We start from the raw sequence: 19831 nt of genomic DNA on the forward strand, positions 1-19831 counted from the left end.
ATGATGGGCAAGCTTTTGTGCTTGGTGTGTCAAAATTCACCAAAAAATCTAGCATGACTTGGGTAAAGTGTCACTTTGAGAGAAAAAACCATATGTATAGTTTAAATAACAAAAATGTATAATTGTAATATATAAGTGTGGCCACCAAGTTGGAAATCATAAAGTAGAAGCAAGTAAAGGAACTGTCATTTCTAAATGCATTTTGGAAGAAGCCTTGAAATGGTCTCTGGAAGGTTCATTTTTATTTGCTATACAAGGTTTACAATGCTTGGTTAGTTCATCATTTCACCTATGCATATTGTTAGCTTTGAATAAAAATTTTGTTGAAACATATTAAACTACTAGGGACCTATCGCTTCTCTTTTTATAGTATGTTTCCTTATAGCACCAAATTTTCTGTAAAATGCCTCTGTTAACTGAAGTATTCTTGTATCCTTCTTCCTAATTTTTCTTGCTGTTTTTATATATGAAGAACTTTCAGATTTTGATAACTTATTAACAGAATCAAATTGAACTCTATCATTCCAGTTTTAGTATATATGCTACTGAAATGAGTACAGTTGAACTCAACGTTTTGATAAATATGAACTCTTTGGCATACATGTTAGTCCCCTTATGGGTCAATGTGGCTGCTCTGTCTAGGTCAGATATAAACTAAATGCTGTTGTAGGCGTGCCCATGTATAGAAAGATATTTCAAATGCATTGGCAGGGAAAGTTGCTGTTTCAGAATGACAAACCTCAAGCACCCCTGGGTACATATGAATAGTTTTGTGGTTTTTTAGATCTTGACCATAAAAAGGAAAACACACAATGCCATCATTATAGGCGATACAAGCCCTGCCTATTGCAATGAGAAGGTTTTTTTTTTTTTTACAGGACTCAATGTGCAGAGTTCTGTGTAACTCAAATGTCTCTATAAAATCAACTAGTTTGAATCCATTTGACTTGGAGCAGAGTGGCACATTTATTTTTACTAAATACATATTCCAACATTTTGGCCTAAATCCAACTTTTAGACCCAAGTAGAGTAAAGCCATTGAAACAATGGCAAGTTGGTAAGTGAATGCTTAGATAAATTCAATTGATTGAATAGGTCTACTCTTTCAGACTAACCATAAGATTTCAGGCTTTATGTTACTGGCATAAGTACTACGGTATTTTTGATACTCAAGTACTGTATAAAATGCCTCCTATTGCTATTGTGAGATCAAAACACTACTTGTCCTGTATATTATCCATCAATATTTCATTTTATTTTACTGTAAATTAATCCATATGATTGCCTGAGGACAGAACAAAAAGCAAAAAATAAAGCAAAACAGCACACGTGCACACACACACACTATTGTACTTGATACCCTATAAATGCCACTATTTGAAAGCAACCAAATACATTAGTGCTTCCCTTGGAGATGTACAAAAGAAACAGAAAACTGGAGGCAGCTCAGAGGCCCTGTAAAATATGATTTTAGCTTTCTCATCCATGAAACAAGCACATAAGCACTACAATTGACATGATATTCTTGGTCTGAAGTAGCATTATATTTCAAGGGGAGAGCTTTTACCTTCCGGGTAGATGGTTAAAAATGCTAAAATAAACCTTTTGGGCCAGGTGGAGTTTTGGACACATGCAACACTGAGATGTTTCACATCTGGTTTCACATCTACAAATGTATAGCCTGATCTGCAACATTATTGTGTCAGAAAACTGGGAAATAAACAAATTTTCTTCCATTGGCTTCCAGCTTTAATCTACGCATTTACCCAGAAATGGATAATGCATCTAGTTGTCAAAAGAAAATGAGAAGTGCTTCATTGTATTCAAGCCAAAAACCAAACTTGTGGTAGGCTAGCCTGAAGGCAAGGTGTTGTTCTCTTTGGGTTAATAATGAATGCATCACCCTTCCCTTCAGCAAATACCTTTTGTATCCTTCACACCTTTAAGTGTTAATTTCCTCTCATTTAATTGATTGCACAACAAATTAGCACTCTCAGTCTTTGGTAGAGTTGCTACCTGGAGGTATCTTATTAAGACTTCACTTGTAAATGTGCTGCCTTAGATTCCCTATGCCTTTTATACTTGGAGTAAAGCAAAAACATGTTCGAGATTTGTGAAAGATACTGCTAAAAAGTGGTCAGAAATAATAAATAAATAAAGAGCAGCATGCTTTGTCACATTGTGAATTCATGTAAAAAAAAAGTGTCAGGTAAAGATATTGGACATTTCTGTAGAATTCACACTCCTGTGGCCAGCTAGCCATGTAGAAAATTTGGTGGTCTCCACTTGGGCACCTTCTGAATCTTGTACTCCAGTAAGAGGTCATGACTTGGAAGCCCTTTGGAATTGCTTTTTGTCTTTCCTTGCTAAGGGCCCTTCCACACAATTATATAACTGTGAATATCAAGGCCGAAAATCCCACAATATCTGCTTTGAACTAGGTTATCTGAGTCCACACTGCCGCATATTACAGTTCAAAGCAGATAATGATGGATTTTATTCAGATGTCTGGAAGGGGCCTAACATTGTTCATATGATTTCTCTCATCAATTAGATAGTGGATTCTGAGAAGGTGATAAGTGAAAGAGTAATAGTAAAAGTAATAAAAAGGTGGTGGTCTAATTCATGAATTGGTCCGAGCAACTACTCTTCATCTTGGAAACTTGAAAACCCATTTTGTCCGAGCAACTATCCTTCCTCTTGAAAACTGGATCTTGCGTTATTGGGATGGATGTGTAACTGGACAAATGTAATGATAGGACTGGAGCAAATTCAATTGAAGTACCAGGGTTCGACTCCTTGCTTGAACATTAAAAGCCATTGGGTGGTAACCTTGAGCAAATCACATACTCCCAGCCCCCCAGAATACATGTTTTTCTATCTTAGTGTTGCCATAACTAAGAAATTACTTGAAGGTACACAACAACCATGAGGTGAGAGTGAGAGTGAGAGCAAATGTGCTATAATGGTGGAGTGTTGAAGGATGACTCTGGGGATCAGAATATGAAACCTTTCTCAGCCATTGAAACCAACTAGGTTACCTTGTACATGTCACACTCTCTTAGGAAATCTCATTCTGAACAAATCTTGCCTAGAAAACCCACTGAAAAGATCATTTTAGAGTCCCCTTAAGGTAGAAACAACTTGAAGACACACAGCTACCACCACAATAACAGTGTGGTAACTCACTATTGTATTTATTTTGGTGCATATAAAGAACAGGATGGTGATCCTCCTGTGTCGTAGATAATGTTTTTGTGACCAATAATAACTGGTTGTGTGGACGAAGAAATTATATATTATACTCAAGCTTGTGTAGTGCTGTTAACACTATACACTGGTCTTCGTATTATCTGTGATAAGGTGGGTCATGCTAGTGGCAATATTTCTTCAAAACATAGACAAATTGGGAAGACAGATAGAGATGTAAGATGTTAGTACCACAAACCTGGGCTGGGCATGCAGAGTCTGAAGTCCAATTTTCATATCAATATCCCTGAGACCATTGCCCCCTTGTCCCATATGTCAAAATACTTCATTTTCCCCTCAATTTCTATTCCAAATTGGTGTGTGGTAGAGATGTGCGGGTCTATGGTATGCTTCTAGCCCAAGTATAGTCAAAATATAGGGTTCGCTATTATTCACACTTTCAGGTAAACTAGGAACATATTCTCCATGGATGTGGGTTTGTTCTGTACGGTTCTGTATTAATTGTTTTGCTCCAGGTCCCTCTGCTGGTCATCTTTTCAATTTTGTGTGGAGCAAAAGAGGTCTTAATTGAAGCACTGATGCTTCACAGACTGTGGAAAAGAGCTAATCTGAATTGAGATCAGAGCAAAGAAGCAATATATTGCATACCGATCACAGCATTAATGTATACTTCCTATTTTAAAACCTTTTCTTGGGGGAACGTTTTGAGGGATTTTTTTGGCATTTGGCACCATTTGTCTATTTTTAAGTGCACTCTTGTAAAATAATAACAGCAGCAACGTAATTAATAATGTGATACTAATGTTACTCTCAAAGTGAATGTGCATGTGCTGTGTTGGGAAAATAACAAAAAAAATCTAGCACATTACTTTTTAAACAATAATGGTCAAAGCTTTGGCAAAGATTCCTTTGCTGTCCCCCTTTCTGTTCCTTACAAAGCTTCATTTCTTCATTATCTCTCCTGCCAGCTGGCAGCCCTCCAAGATTTAGCAGAAGCAACTTAGTCCCAATGCTGTTCCCTGCACAGCTGCAGTGGGATTCAGCCTGTCAACACTCATGAAAGAAGGTAGTGAACTGAGATGACAGTTTAACAATATTTCGCCTTCAACCATTTGGTGCCGTCAAACCTAGACTGCATTTTTAACACATATAATTCACATCCAAGGGTTTATACAGAGGATAGGATTCAGCACTGGGTTTACTGGAGATACGATTAGAGCCAGCGATCCATTTACATTGCATTTTCTCTTCATTTGGATTTGTGTAACACAGATCTCTGAGTGTACAGAAGCATACTGCTTTTTGTATGCTATGGCAACTCCTTCTGTCCCTTCTTTTTAGCCATGACATGTTATTTAATACTCATAAAGAGTTGGAAAATCCAAACCCACCCCCCTTCCCATAAGCAAGGCTGGGGGTGGATTTGGGATGAGGGCATGAGGTCCATTCATCATATTGATCCAGCTTAGCATTAACTTTTATGTGTAATTAATACTGGTAGATCAGTCAGTCTTGGGTTTTGAAGTGAAATTTTATCTGATTGCAAGCATTACTAATGCTGCCCTGATCCTTATCTGTTGAAAGAAAAAAGGAGTTCTTAACAAGCATGCATAACCCCTTTTTTATGATTGTGCATACCTTACTGAAAATTATAAAAGGCCTATTGTGTGAAACAGATACTAAATGGACACTTGTGGTTCCCAAGGACATTTTTGCACGTTCAGTTCGCCTGATCATCGCAATCTGTTAAATCACACTTTGTTCCAAAAAAAGTCTATAAAGATCAATGTTTGACTACATCATTTGTAAATACTTTTCTATCGTCATCTCTATCCTTTGGCCCAGAAAACATCCCGGTGACATCTTGATGCAATGATTGCTACACATTTTAATGTCTATCTATGCCAACTGTTTCACAATTTGTAGAGGAGTGTTTTTTTAACTCCTCAGAATACAAGCATAATCTTTGTTCATAATGAGGTGCTCTGTCTTTGGTCTAGCAAAGGAATATTTCTGAGAAAGAAACACACTTTAGTTCCCAGCAATTTGAAAACGATGCCTTCCCAAGGATATGGGGAGTATTTTGATATTTCTCAATTTTTAAAAGCAAATACAGTTATCCCTTTGTATACATGGGTTCTGTATTCATGGATTCAACCAACTACACCTGAAAAATATTTAGAAAAAAACCCTAGAAATCAAACATTGATGTTGGACATGCAGAGCATGGTACTGATGTTTAGGCATATCCTGCTATTGCTTCCCACCATTTCACATATCCTCCAGATCTCTCTGGCAATTGTTTGAGTTGTTCCCCATTTTATATAAGGGACTCCATTTTACTGCCCCATTCTGTATAATGGAACCTGAACATCCATAGATTTTGGTACCTATAGATGGTCCTGGAACCAATTCTCAGTGGAATACCAAGTGCCCATTGTAAAAAGTGGGAATGTTGGTTTTGTTCTACATTTAGCCATATTAGTGGAGCTCACGGCGGCACAATGTGTTAAACCCTTATGATGGCAGAATTGCTGACGAAAAGGTCAGCAGTTCAAATCTGGAGAGTGGGGTGAGCTCCCATCTGTCAGCTCCAACTTCCCACGTGGGTTCATGAGAAAAGCCTTCTACAGGATGGTAAAACATCCAGGTGTCCCCTGGGCAATGTCCTTGCAGACGGCCAATTTTCTCACACCAGAAGCGTTTTGCAGTTTCTCAAGTCTCTTCTGACACAAAAAGCCATATTAGTTCTATAAATAGACATCTGAAACTTTCTTAAGATGATTATTGATCAGTAGTTTAAGATCCTTGGCCAGAATGCTGTATCAGCTTATACTTAATTCAATACTTACATTCTAAAGTAACCTCTAGTTTGACACCATCAAACCTGATGAAGATTTCATTCAACATGTTGAACGAGATTGAATTAAATCAGTTAGATCAAAATGTACTCATAATTTAACCATGCCTATAATTTTTTAAAAAAGCAGTGTTCCAATATTTTCCACAACTCTAAGCGACATGACAATAAATAATCTGGGCAGTAGATGTCCTAACAACTCTCCGGCAGCTACATATCTTTCGCCTTAACATAATTTAAATAAATCAGAACAGATATTAATAAAAGTTTAATTTACAAAATGGGGGGGTGTGATTGCTGTCTTGTAATCCACACAGGCCAAGTTATAAGAAAGAGCAGGTGTAAATTAGACAGTCGTCTTTCTGCCTTCCCCCACATAGTATTTAAAGGGGTCCAGAACAAGATGTTCTCCAATGCCCCTTTCCTTGGTTGGTGACTCCCATCTGGCTTACCTGGCATTAATGATGGGCAATAGTGGCTTAAAGCATTTTAGATCTACTGGTACAAGTACATTTTCTACATTGCTTCAGCTAAATCTCATATCAGAAGCATTGTAGAAAGCGTTCACCATCAGGTACAGTTCCTAACTGGTCTAACCTCCTTTTAATTCCCATTTGGAAGGGTCTCATGCCTAAACTGTTGTTTAGACATTCATTGTGAAACATATACAAGGCAACTAGACTCAATTTCCCAGGGATAGGAAAACCAACAGTGTTTGAAAAACAAAAATGGAGAGTGACATCTTAAATGTTACAGTCCAAGCCACTTCCCAAAGATCCCAGAATAAGACATCTTTCACAGCTCTATGCTACAGAATGGTGGAATTTATAGTTCAGCATTTAACGCAAACAGCCTTTCAGTGTGGTATGAATACACACCAGCCTAGCTGTATTGAATCTCATAGTTGCCCCTCCATTTAGGTAACAAAGCCACAACATTGAGAGTATACCTGTGATCAAATAGTTCCTCAACCATCACATCAAAAGTATAGGAGATGTTTCTCTCCTCTTTGTGCTTTCTTTTTCGATCTCTCTCTCTTCCTCATTTACCCAGCAACCCAAGAACAATACTTTACTAAGTGTACTGCCACAACCAGATTCCAGTCTCCGTACTGCCTCTTATCAGTATTCTGTTACACATCTTCTCAATCCAAGTGGTTTCTTAGGCCTCTTCTACACTGCCAGATAATCCAGATTATTAAAGCAGATAATCCACATTATCTGATTTGAACTGGATTATGTGAGTCTACATTGCCATATAATCCAGTTCAAAGCAGATAATATGGATTTTACATGGCAGTGTAGAAGGGCTTTTATTGCTCCAGTACATCGTTAGGTATACATAAACTTACATAATGTAACAGGTCATATAGGATCCCGGTTGTTGTTTATATATGCTAATACATTTACATCTGCCATATGAGTAATTCAATGTGAGTGGGAGTCAAGAAAATGCTTTTCCCACCTTCCAATTAATTCCATCCTGAGTTTATTAGCAAACAGAAGTCAAAATGAGATATTTAAAATCTTATTTTTATAGTCCCTAGACACCTAAATTTGATGGAAATGTCTTTGCCACATGTCCTTTACTCCTTGCCCTGTAGACTCTATCTATGCACACAAAACAAATGTTAAGTGCCATTACTAAAAAAGCATATTCTGGAAGAGAGGCATCTATTTTTAGTTCTGACCCAGGTCAGCCTGTGTTGTTGTTTTTTTCATGCAGCCACAACACCACGCCAGATAAACAGGACCTGTCACAGTGGCTCTATTTTGGATTATATGTGTTGACACAGGCTGTTAATTCAATAGAAAGGCCCATTATAAAGGAGAGGAGACAGCATAATAGTTACTGCATCTTTAGTGGTTAGCACACATCCTTTTCGGGCCAGCGCAAACACAAAAATGCAAGCTGGCAGGGGAGAAAAGAAGCCCTCTCCCTTTAAAATGATGAATTTGGAAACACTTCTGCCACAGTAGCAACAGCAACAACCTTAATACAAATTGTGCCCTTTGCAACCAAAGTCGCTGTATTTTTCAGTTAAGTCACATGGGAGGGCTTAGCTGCTAAACCTAATTTAAAGTGTTCTCATTTCTTTTCCAGAAAGCTCTGTGTAGCAGCAGCAGCAGCACAAACTGAAAACAGTGGTCAGCAACTGGGAAATGGCAGATGCCTAAATACCATTTTCCCCATTTGCTTCACTGTCCTTGACTCATGCATCCTGTCTGAGCTAATGTTAGCGTTCTGATTGCAGAGTGTCTGGTACTTGGTAGACTCTCATCCAGAGCCAGAACTAGCCTAGAACTGAAGGATCACTCGCAGCAATTAGGAAATGTAGTTCGGTTCCCTAATGAAACTTCTGGCAATAGAATCATAAGTTACATTCTGCCGGCAGCTATGTATCAGGAATTACTTGGAATTACTGAAAACCAATTCATAGGATCATCTGGAAGCCTAGTCATTGCCACTATTAGCCCAACACTTTCCCCCTTGCTCCACCTCACTGTATGTACCCAGGGACAATAATCTGCATTAATCACCGTTTCATTATAATCTAGCAGTAGGATCCAGGAGACTGTAAATCTAAACTTCATTTCATCCAAATTGAGCCCTGAACCCATATACAAGCCCAAGTTCTACATGTCAGCCCCTGTAGACCAGGTTCTCCTAGCCTCAGGACTTGGAACAGACAACCTCAGGTCATGGGTCAAGGGTATGACACACTTCCCCGGTGAGCCAAACAATGTCGACAAAGGGCCAGATAAAGTCTCAAGAGAGCAACTTAATCTTTCAGACAGTCTATTTCACCATAGAATCATAGAGTTGGAAGAGACCTCATGGGCTATCCAGTCCAACCCCCTGCCAAGAAGCAGGAAATCGAATTCAAAACACCCCCAACAGATGGTCATCCAGCCTCTGCTTAAAAGCTTCCAAAGAAGAAGCCTCCACCACATTCTAGGGCAGAGAGTTCCACTGCTGAACAACTCTTACAGTGAGGAAATTCTTCCTAATGTTCAGGTGGAATCTCCTTTCCAGCTGGTTTCAGCATAGGCTTTGGTTTGCTTAGAGTTTGGACCTGCCATTTATCACAGCCTTTTTCTCATACAGTCTTAGAGTAAGTTTATAGCACCCTCCCAAAGTCACTTAACTGCAACTCTAATAGCCAGCACTGCTAAAGATAAGCATTGGTGGTAGTTTTCAAACATCATCATAAGTTGTAGGAACCAATTCCTTACATTTCATGTTGTGTACCATTGGAATTTAATGGAGATTACTAAAATGAAGCAAATCCATACAGGTACCCAAATCGAGATTTGAGGTCTTTTAGAGGGACACTTTTCTGCATCCTAATCAGTCAGAGCAATATGTTGTACAAGATCACAAGAGATGGACACAACGTGAAATCCCACACAACAAAAATGTCAGATACCATTGCTGATCAACAGCTTCATCACATGGGCAAAATTGCCCGTCCTACAACAGTTTCACCTCACTTCAGGGATGGAGCCTGCCAGATCCCATCAGATGATGTAGATCTATTTCTGGAGGGGCTCCATTCCTGAAATGAGGTGAAACTGTCATAAGAGCCAGCAGTAAGAACACGAGAAGTTTCCCATGTTCTCACTGAGAAGAACGGAGGGATGCTGGGCGGTGACACTTCCCCCCATGGGATGAGGTAAGGTGTGATGCAGGCAATGCACAGCAATGCGTTCCCCAGGCCCCACACTCGATTTGCCATGATCCATGGCGAATCCCCCACTATCATCCGCAATTTTGGCCTAAATGTGATGAGGTCCCTAATCAATGTAAAAAAAGTCAAATATAATCCTAGTCCTCACTGCCTAGGTTGCTGTTATGCTGAATTTTATCTGAATAGGTTGTGATCTCTTAGCAAAGTCTCTCTCTCAGCTTCAAGACACTATGTTCCTGAATGGGTAATAAGTATACATTACAAGATTGCTTTCAATTACTAAGATAGATTTATGGGGAGTGACTAGTGTAAAAGCTAGATTTTTCACTAAAGTAAAGCAAAGAGGGAACTTTTTGGAAAAAAAAGATTTGGACTATTAGACAGCAAGAAATTGTATGATTTAGTAGGGTACTACATGGGAAATGGTTTTCTTAAAAAGTTGTTTTGCAGAAGCTAGTGACAAGTACTTTACAAATAGAGTATGCTGGAGGTCGTGATGAAACTGAGATAATGGAATTGTTTTCTTGCAGTGTCAGCAAGCAATCAAGCCCCAGGAGAGGAGTAAAAGAACCTGGGAAATTAAACAGAAATATGCTCCTTCAGAAGATAATGACACACCTACCTATTATATTTATTAAATATCTTATTATCCCTATTCCATGTGCTGCTCCAGATTAAAAAAAAAAGGCAGAATAGACTATCCCTTTTCTGCTCATTTATTCTATCCAGGCTTCAGTTTCCTAAGTAAAGATTCTCTCTAGGTCTGTCCTTGTTTCAAAGGCATTCTGGATGTAGCAGTGGAGAGATCAGAACATCAGGGAATAACATTGCGATTCCCAAATGGTGGCCTAGTACTCATTAAAGCTTGCTGAGTTACAGGAGGTACAAGAAATGAGTCTTAGGGGATAAGATGGCAAAGAGGCTTTTGGGGGGAAATGATATTCAAAGCCAATGGATACTGCCAATGGGAAATAAAAAGTTTGTTGTAATGTTGTTTATACTGGAACAATACAGGTTACATGTTGTATGTTATATGTGCAGTGCACCCTGGAGTGCTTTGTAAGCTACCTCGAGTCCCTTTGGGGAAATGGTGGTGGGATATAAATAAAGTTTATTATTTTTCCTTGTGACAATTTAAAGCTTAGTTATATGCTTGCTCTCAGTAACATTTCATCAAACTTTGACCAAGCTCAGAGATGGTACAGAGGTGGAGGCAGGGTGAAATTCAGTGGCTCATGACTAAGAACAGGTAAGTGGCTAGGTTCTAGATCACAGAAATATTGTTTTATTAGGAGGCTATTTGATGTATTCAGAGTAAGGAGCTAATTCGGACACGAGGTCTTTCAACAGCTTGATTTCCAAATGATCTGTAAGACCAACTGGCAATACTCAGGCCTCCATTAAAATATAATAGGTGCCCCAAACTTAATAAACATGTTTTACTGTAGGATCAGAATTCTGGCACAAGACTGTAAGGTTTGTACATTTTGTCTGATTCTTTGTTATTATGCCTTCCACTATAGTAAGCCCATAACTTTTTGAGATAGATTGCCCTGAAGAACTAGGGCTATAAATTTGTCCATGCAATTCCCCCATCTCTACTTCAGACTTCTTTTTCCTAGACAATGAAGGAGATGTTTACCCATCATCAGATCTCTTTGCACATTATTATCCCCTCTCCATTGAAAACTACTTATGAGATGACGAACAAACCTTACCTTAGTGGCATGAAAGTATGACAGCATGAAAATATGGAGAAAGATGAAGATGAGCCAACTGAAGACCCTCTTCTCTTGGACATAATAGCTGGAAGCCCATTATGTCCGGGATAAAGAACAACTATTCTGTCCCTTAAGGGGATGTAGGTTAAACTGGTTAGCCCATCTCTCTAATCACACATACCAAATCACACATACATCTACCAAAAAAAAAAAAAGCCTGGGAGGGGCCCATCTAAGAATGTATTCAACTGTAATTCATGAAAAGTTAGGTGGGATTGAGACCTATCATCTTTTTAAGCAAGACAGTTACTTTATCCATCACTGCAGTACAGACAACTTCAGACTTTGATTTCTGCTTCCTACTTAATATGTTTGACTGCTCTTTGGGATTCTCTTGACTGTTTATGACTCTGTTTGTTACTTAACCTGCTTAGATCTTCTGACCTGGCTCTTGTTTTCAGCACTTGTTCTTTAGAGCATTTCTGACCTTCTGGTAACTGACTTGGCTTTCCTCCACCTCTGCTCATACATTCCTGACTCCTATCAGCTATGCTTTAGTGCATTTAAAGTCAGAGGAGGGCACAAAACCTTTCACCTACAATGTGTTACCATTAATATTATATGTGTGCATGTGTGTAACACATTTGGTTACTAAATATCATTGAGTGTTGCTTGTATGTTTTGATGACTTAACTGGTTCCTTAAAAGAAAACACTGAGAGTAAAAAAAAGGATAGCCTAAATGATGAAAAATAGAATCTTCAGAAAGTACTCCTAGCAGAACACCATAAAAAAACAAAAAAACAAGTAAATGTTATTTATTAAATGGGGAGAGTATTACCTGTTGTTTTGTTTTGTTTTTTGGTGTGCTGCTAGGAGTACTTTCTGAAGATTCTATTTTTCATCATTTAGGCTATCCTTTTGAATCCAGACTGACAAGGTTCTGGAACACAACACACCAGACATCACAGTTGTGGAAAAGAAAAAGGGTTGGATCATTGATGTTGCCATCCCAGGTGACATTCGCATTGACGAAAAACAACAGGAAAAACTCAGCCGCTATCAGGACCTCAAGACTGAACTTCAAAGACTCTGGCAGAAACCAGTACAGGTGGTCCCGGTGGTGATGGGCACATCGGGTGCTGTACTAAAAGACCTCAGCCGGCATTTGGAAACAATAGACATTGACAAAATTATGATCTGCCATCTACAAAAGGCCACCCTACTGGGATCTGCACGCATGATCCAAAAATACATCACACAGTCATAGACACTTGGGAAGTGTTCGACTTGTGATTTTGTGAAACGAAATCCAGCATTTCTATCTTATTTGCTGTGTCATACAATAATAATAATAATAATAATAATAATAATAATAATAATAATAATAATAATAATATTTTTTCTTACCCGCCCCTCCTCATGTCTTGAGGCAGGTTGCAGCATAGTTATTTATGTCCTTATTGCTACAAAAGTAATGTGTTAGAGGTAATGTTGTTTCTTGCTCTATATGCCCACTATGTGCTGCACAATAAGAAAAAAAATGTTATTTCTCAAAAGAAGAAACAGTAGCAGTAACAGTAATGATATGGCTTACCATTGTTTGAAACTGCTAAATGCAAAAGATTTAGTTAAAAACAAAGCTGTTGGTGTAGCATATCCAGAATCTCAGTGTCTGTTTTCCTAGTATTTATGTAATGCAAGAGGCCCTCCCTTTAAAAGGGGGATATGCACTATGGACTAATCTGAATTTTGATTGGGCAAGTTTCTGTTAGGCACAGTTGCACATGACTTTTAACTAAAGCAACTGCTGCTTGATGAAAATAGTCTAATGCCATAAATTGTTCTTGATATGCTATTCTGTGTGGAAATAAATCTTTATATATAAAAATACAGCCTGTGTATGTTTGTGCACACAGAACTGAAAATGTATTTGGTCGATCAACTTGAAATTTTGGCACAACATGACATACAAATACGCGTGTGTTTTAATGAGTTTGGGAGAGGGAGAACAACGGATGATGGGATAAGCAGTACTTTCAATCACTTCACCTCCCACAGACCACTGCAGCATGGACCAATGACAGATCAGGACCAAACCTGACACACAGACCTCCCATGCCCCACTTTATATCCTAGTGTGGTTAGGGGAGGACAGACCACAGGTGATAGAATTTGCAGTACTTTCATGCTAATCAGACCACTGCAACCCCCACAGACGGACCTGGGCCATATTTGGCACACAGACACCCCATTGCCCACTTCACATTCTGACGCCGATAGGAGGAGGATGGATCATGAATGATGGGATTTGCAATACCTTCACCCGAATCAGCTCCAACTTCAACAGACCACTGAGACCCACAAATGATGAACCTGGACAAAACTTGGCGCACAGACTCCCCATGACCAAAAAAAAAAAAAAAAAAACCTGGAGAAGTTTGGGGAATATTGACCTCGATTGATGTAAAACAAAGTTACTATAATGAGAGTAACAAAATTTTGTTAAGTAATTGAGCAAGTTGGGAAACTTTTGGGGCTCATTTCTCCCTCATTTTTATAGCTATTGTGATGAAAATTGCTATAATTGTACCACACATTTTCCACTCTTAGCCCACCAAATTTCAGAACATTACACTCATCAACTAATTTTTGGGGATTTTTTTTACAAACAATATATATATTTTTAAAAAGTACAAATGCTATCTACTCGAATTTTATATAGAACTAGCTGTGCCCGGCCACGTGTTGCTGTGGCGAAGTATGGTGGTATGGGAAATAAAGTATTGAGGAATTGGTGGTAGTTAAGGTCAAGGGTAAAGGTTTTCCCCAGACATTAAGTCCAGTCGTGTCTTACTCTGGAGGTTGGTGCTCATCTCCATTTCTAAGCCCAAGAGCCGGCGTTGTCCGTAGACTCCTCCAAGGTCATGTGGGATGACTACATGGAGCGGCGTTACCTTCCCGCCGGAGCAGTACCTATTGATGCACTCACATTTGCATGTTTTCGAACTTCTGGGTTGGCAGAAGCTGGGGCTAACATTGGGGGCTCTCTCCGCTCCCCCAATTCAAACCTGTGGCCTTTCGGTCCAGAAGTTCAGCAGCTCAGCGCTTTAACACGCTGCGCCATCAGGGGATATTATTTCCTAAAGGTTGTGAATATACAATATTTCTGATTGGTTTTTTTTGTTTGTTGGAGGCAAGTATGAATGCTGCAATTAGGAAAAATGATTAGGATGTAATGGCCTTGCAGCTTTAAAGCCTGGCTGTTTCCTCCCTGAGTGAATTTTTTGTTGGGAGGTGTTAGCTGGCCCTGATTGTTTCCTGTCTGGAATTCCCTTGTTTTCAGAGTGGTGTTGTTTGCGATATTTTATGTGCTTCTACTGTCTGTGGCCCTGAGAAAACAGAGGATTTTCCAGACTTTGATGATGGGAATACTTTGTTGGGAGGTGTTAGCTGGCCCCGATTGTTTCCTGTGTGGAATTCCCCTGTTTATTTACTGTCCTGGTTTTAGAGATTATATTGTTCTGCATTATTCTATCCCAGTAATTATTTCATATTAAAGAAGAATCTCACTTATCCGACATTCGCTTATACAATGTTCTGGATTATCCAACGCAGTCTGCCTTTTCATAATCAATGTTTTTGTAGTCAGTGTTTTAAATTCATTGTGATATTTTAGTGGTAAATTTGTAAATACAGTACAGTAGAGTCTCACTTATCCAACATAAACGGGCCGGCAGAACGTTGGATAAGTGAATATGTTGGATAATGAGGAATTAAGGATAACCCTATTAAACATCAAATTAAGTTATGATTTTACAAATTAAGCACTAAAACATCATGTTAGACAACAAATTTGTCAGAAAAAGTAGTTCAGTACACAGTAATGCTATATAGTAATTACTGTATTTATGAATTTAGCACCAAAATATCACGATATATTGAAAGCATTGACTACAAAAATGTGTTGGATAGTCCAGAACGTTGGATAAGCGAGACTCTACTGTAAATACTACATAGCATTACTGCGCATGGAACTACTTTTTCTGTCAAATTTGTTGTATAATATGATGTTTTGGTGCTTAATTTGTATAACGATTACCTAATTTGATGTTTAATTGGCTTTTCCTGAATCCCTTCTTATTATCCAACATATTCACTTATCCTACCGGCCTGTTTACGTTGGATAAGTGAGACTCTACTGTATATTTCTAATCTTATATTATCTGCTTAGAACTGGATTATATGAGGCTCCTTCTTTACAGCTGTATAAAATGAGGCCTAAATTTGCCTGTCCCCTAACTGAAGCCTGGCTGTCCCTTGGTTGCTAGGCAACCAAGTGGGCAGAGATTAGCCCTCTAAACTGGCAGCAATTGGATAAAAAATTTATTGCTCTCCCTGTAATTAGGACTTTATTTTTTCTTTTCTTTTTGTTGTATCAACCTTGAGGCGTGGATGATGGGTTGTGTTGTCAAATTTTGAGGTTGGGGGGCCTGTACTTTTGTTGTTTTGTGAATTGCCGTGATGCCATCACTCTTTTATATATATAGAAGCACAGGCTAACCAGGGCATCAATCCCCAGAAGTTTCAGAAAGATTCACACATCTACAGATTTGGAGAGATTTTAAAAGGTTTAGACAAAAGCATTTATCCCCCTCAAAAAGACACAACTACAATCCCCTTGAATGTCTGTCTGTGTCTGTATGATACACAATTAAACACGACTTCAACTTAACAGATTTATAGTATTACTTTCTTACTTTAGTCCTCTTTGCAGATTCAATAATTTTATTTATTAATATTAGACTCACTCTAAATTGGTGGCTGCTGCAGCCCTCATTGGAGCTTTCTGATGCTGATTACTGCATTCTGGGAAATGTAGTTCAGGGTGGGGTCTTTTGAATTCTCTGCCACAGGGGACCTCACCTTCCCAAACTACATTTCCCAGAATGCTTTGTTCTCAGTCTCATGCCCAACTCTGCTAGTCCCGTCCCCAGCTGCCCTTCCTTATGGTGATCAACAAAAGGGTCTTAATTTAAATACTAGCAATGGCCCTTTGGCCAAGGTTGTTTAATGTTTATACTGAAAATTAAACTGACTTTGGGAGGCATCTCAATATTATAGAATCTTAATGAAAATTATTGGTGAGTGTTTCTATTCTTAAATCTCACCCTTTCCTGGATGTTTCTAATATCGATTTCTATGCACAAATTTAACAAATTTGTTACAATTTATGAGGAGTAACAATATTTTTGCACACCCCTACTACCTAGCATTAAGACAGTGCTGTGTTTTCCCCCGGTTACTTGTTACTTTTTATATAAATCTGGCATAGTCTTGGCATGTTGGCTGACTCATTTGTTTTCACTGTCTGTCAACCTTTGTTCTCTTTCCCATATGCAAGTACATTATCAACCATAAGTAATCTGTTCTCCAGTGGTTTGTTCTGATTTGTGCTATGTTTGACCCCAAAAAAAGATGGTTTGCTTTAGGATCCAGTATTCAGTCCATGCATTTTCTTCTTATTGAATGTTTTTCAATCATCACCTTTCACATGAAGAGCAATACCTAATCAAATTCACACGTTATATGCTACAAACGTTTGAAGGCAGATAATCTAGAGCAGCGGTTCTCAAACTGTGCTGAGCAGAGCGCTTAGGGCTCAGTGGGGCATTCACAGCCACTGCCCCCTCTCCTCCCTGCCTAGGACACATGCAGCCTGTGGAGCCCCACTGTCGCCATGGACTATGGGGCCACCCCACCGCCATGGCTTGCAGAGCCTCCCTGTCACTGCTTTGACTGTGCTTTTTCTGCATGGCAGAAGGAGCTTAGACTGGATGGCCCATGGGTTGCTTCTGCTACTATTATTGTTATTGTTATTGCAAAGGCCATCTGTTGGGGGTGCTTTGACTGTGCTTATCCTGCAAGGCAGAAGGAGGTTGAACTGTGTGGCCCCTTGGGTTGCTCCTTTTATTATTAATAATATTATTATTTCAAAAGGCCAGATAGTAATCTGCTGGGGTTCTTTGTGCTTTTCTTTTATGGCAAAAGGGGTTGGACTGGATGGCCCTGTTGCTGCTGCTGCTGCTATTATTATTATTATTATTATTATTATTATTATTATTATTATTATTATTATTATTATATTGTATGACACAGCAAACAAGATAGATATGCTGGATTTCGTTTCACAAAATCACAAGTTGAATACTTCCCAAGTGTCTAGGACTGTGTGATGTATTTTCGGATGATGCGTGCAGATCCCAGCAGGGTGGCCTTTTGCAGTTGGCAGATCGTAATTTTGTCAATGTCTATTGTTTCCAAATGCCGGCTGAGATCTTTTGGCACGGCACCCAATGTGCCGATCACCACCAGGACCACCGGCACTGGTTTTTGCCAGAGTCTTTGAAGTTCAATCTTGAGGTCCTGATAGCGGCTGAGTTTTTCCTGTTGTTTTTGTCAATGCTACTGACACATGGGATGGCAACATCAATGATCCAAACCTTTTTCTTTTCCACAACTGTGATGTCTGGTGTGTTGTGTTCCAGAACTTTGTCAGTCTGGATTTGGAAGTCCCACAGTATCTTTGCATGCTAATTTTCCAATACTTTCGCAAGTTTGTGATCCCACCAGTTCTTTACTGCTGGGAAGTGGTACTTGAAGCATAAGTTCCAATGAATCATTTGGGCCACATAGTTGTGCCTCTGTTTGTAGTCTGTCTGGGCGATTTTCTTACAGCTGCTGAGGATATGATCAATGGTGTCCTCGGTTTCCTTGCACAGTCTGCATTTTGGGTCATCATCTGATTTTTCGATCTTGGCCTTAATTGCATTTGTTCTGATGGCTGGGCTGCAAGGATCAGGCCTTCTTCTTCAGTGCCCCATTCGTGAGCCATAGCCAGGTTTTCTCCTCATCAGCTTTTCCTTCAATTTTGTCAAGGAACTTTCCATGCAATGTTTTGTTGTGCCAGGTGTCAGCTCTAGTTTGTAGTGTGGTTTTCTTGTACTGGTTTTTTGTCTGCTGTGCTTTTAGGAGTTTCTGATTTTTGACTTCAGTCAAAGCAGGTTGTTATTATTATTATTATTATTATTATTATTATTATTATTATTATTTGATACACAACAAGATTAGTACACAGCAAATAATATCACTATGCTGGCTGTTGTATTGGATCACACCTCAGACATTTCCCAAGTGTCTAAGATTATGTGATGTATCGGCGAATAATTCATGCAGTTTCGAGTAGGGTGGCCTTTGGCAGCTGACAAATGGTAATTTTGTCAGCGCCAATTTTGTCAGCGCCAATTGATTTTAAGTGATGGCCAAGGTCTTTAGGCACTGCACCCAGTGTGCCGATCACCACTGGAACCACCTTTACTGACTTTTGCCAGAGTCTTTGCAGTTCGATCTTTAAATCCTCTTATCGTGTCAGCTTTTTCAGTTGCTTCTCATCAATTCTGCTGTTGCCTGGGATAGCAACATTGACAATCCATACTTTCCCCCCACAATCATGAGGTCAGGATTATTGTGCTCTAAAACTTTGTCAGTCTGAATTCGGAAGTCCCAGAGTAATTTGACATGTTCATTTTCTTTAACCTTTTCAGGCTTGTGATCCCACCAGTTCTTTGTTACAGGCAGATGGTATTTGTGGCACAAGTTCCAATGGCTCATCTGAGCAATGGTATTATTGTTGTTGCTGCTGCTGCTGCTGCTGTTGTTGCAAAAGGTGTATGGCCGCTGGGGTCTTCCACTGAAATACTGTTATGTTCCTGTTAAATTGATCTTCATTTTAAATATTGTATTGTCCTTCCTTCCTTCCTTCCTTCCTTCCTTCCTTCCTTCCTTCCTTCCTTCCTTCCTTCCTTTTTGCACTACAAATTAGATATGTGCAGTGTGCATAGGAATGTGTTCATGTTTATTTCAATTAGTTCACACAAACATTCTCTATCCATCTGTCAAATCTGTCAAATTTTAAAATGCAATACAACCCCTGTGTCCAAAAGTTTCTTGCGGCTCCACAAGAAACTTTTCCTTCAAAAAGGGCTCCGCAGCTTTAAAAGTTTGAGATGCCCCGATCTAGAGGATTACAATTGAACACTACATGCATTTAACTCCCATAGTTTTATTTGTCACATTTGTACCCCAAGCTTCTGCCTCATTGTACCCCAATTGTTGTCCTTGTGCCCAGAATTCCTCTTGATTTGGTTTAATTTTAATTAATTTTTAATTTTTTAAATAAAGGAAACATTAATCAGAATGGTAACATTTACTTTGACAAAGTCCACTCTCTTAAAGTCCTATTAGATCTTTCAGGATGGAAATTTAGATCAACATGGAAACGTTTTTCAGC

Source organism: Anolis carolinensis, chromosome 5 (assembly GCF_035594765.1).
Source record: "Anolis carolinensis isolate JA03-04 chromosome 5, rAnoCar3.1.pri, whole genome shotgun sequence".
NCBI lineage: Eukaryota > Metazoa > Chordata > Lepidosauria > Squamata > Dactyloidae > Anolis > Anolis carolinensis.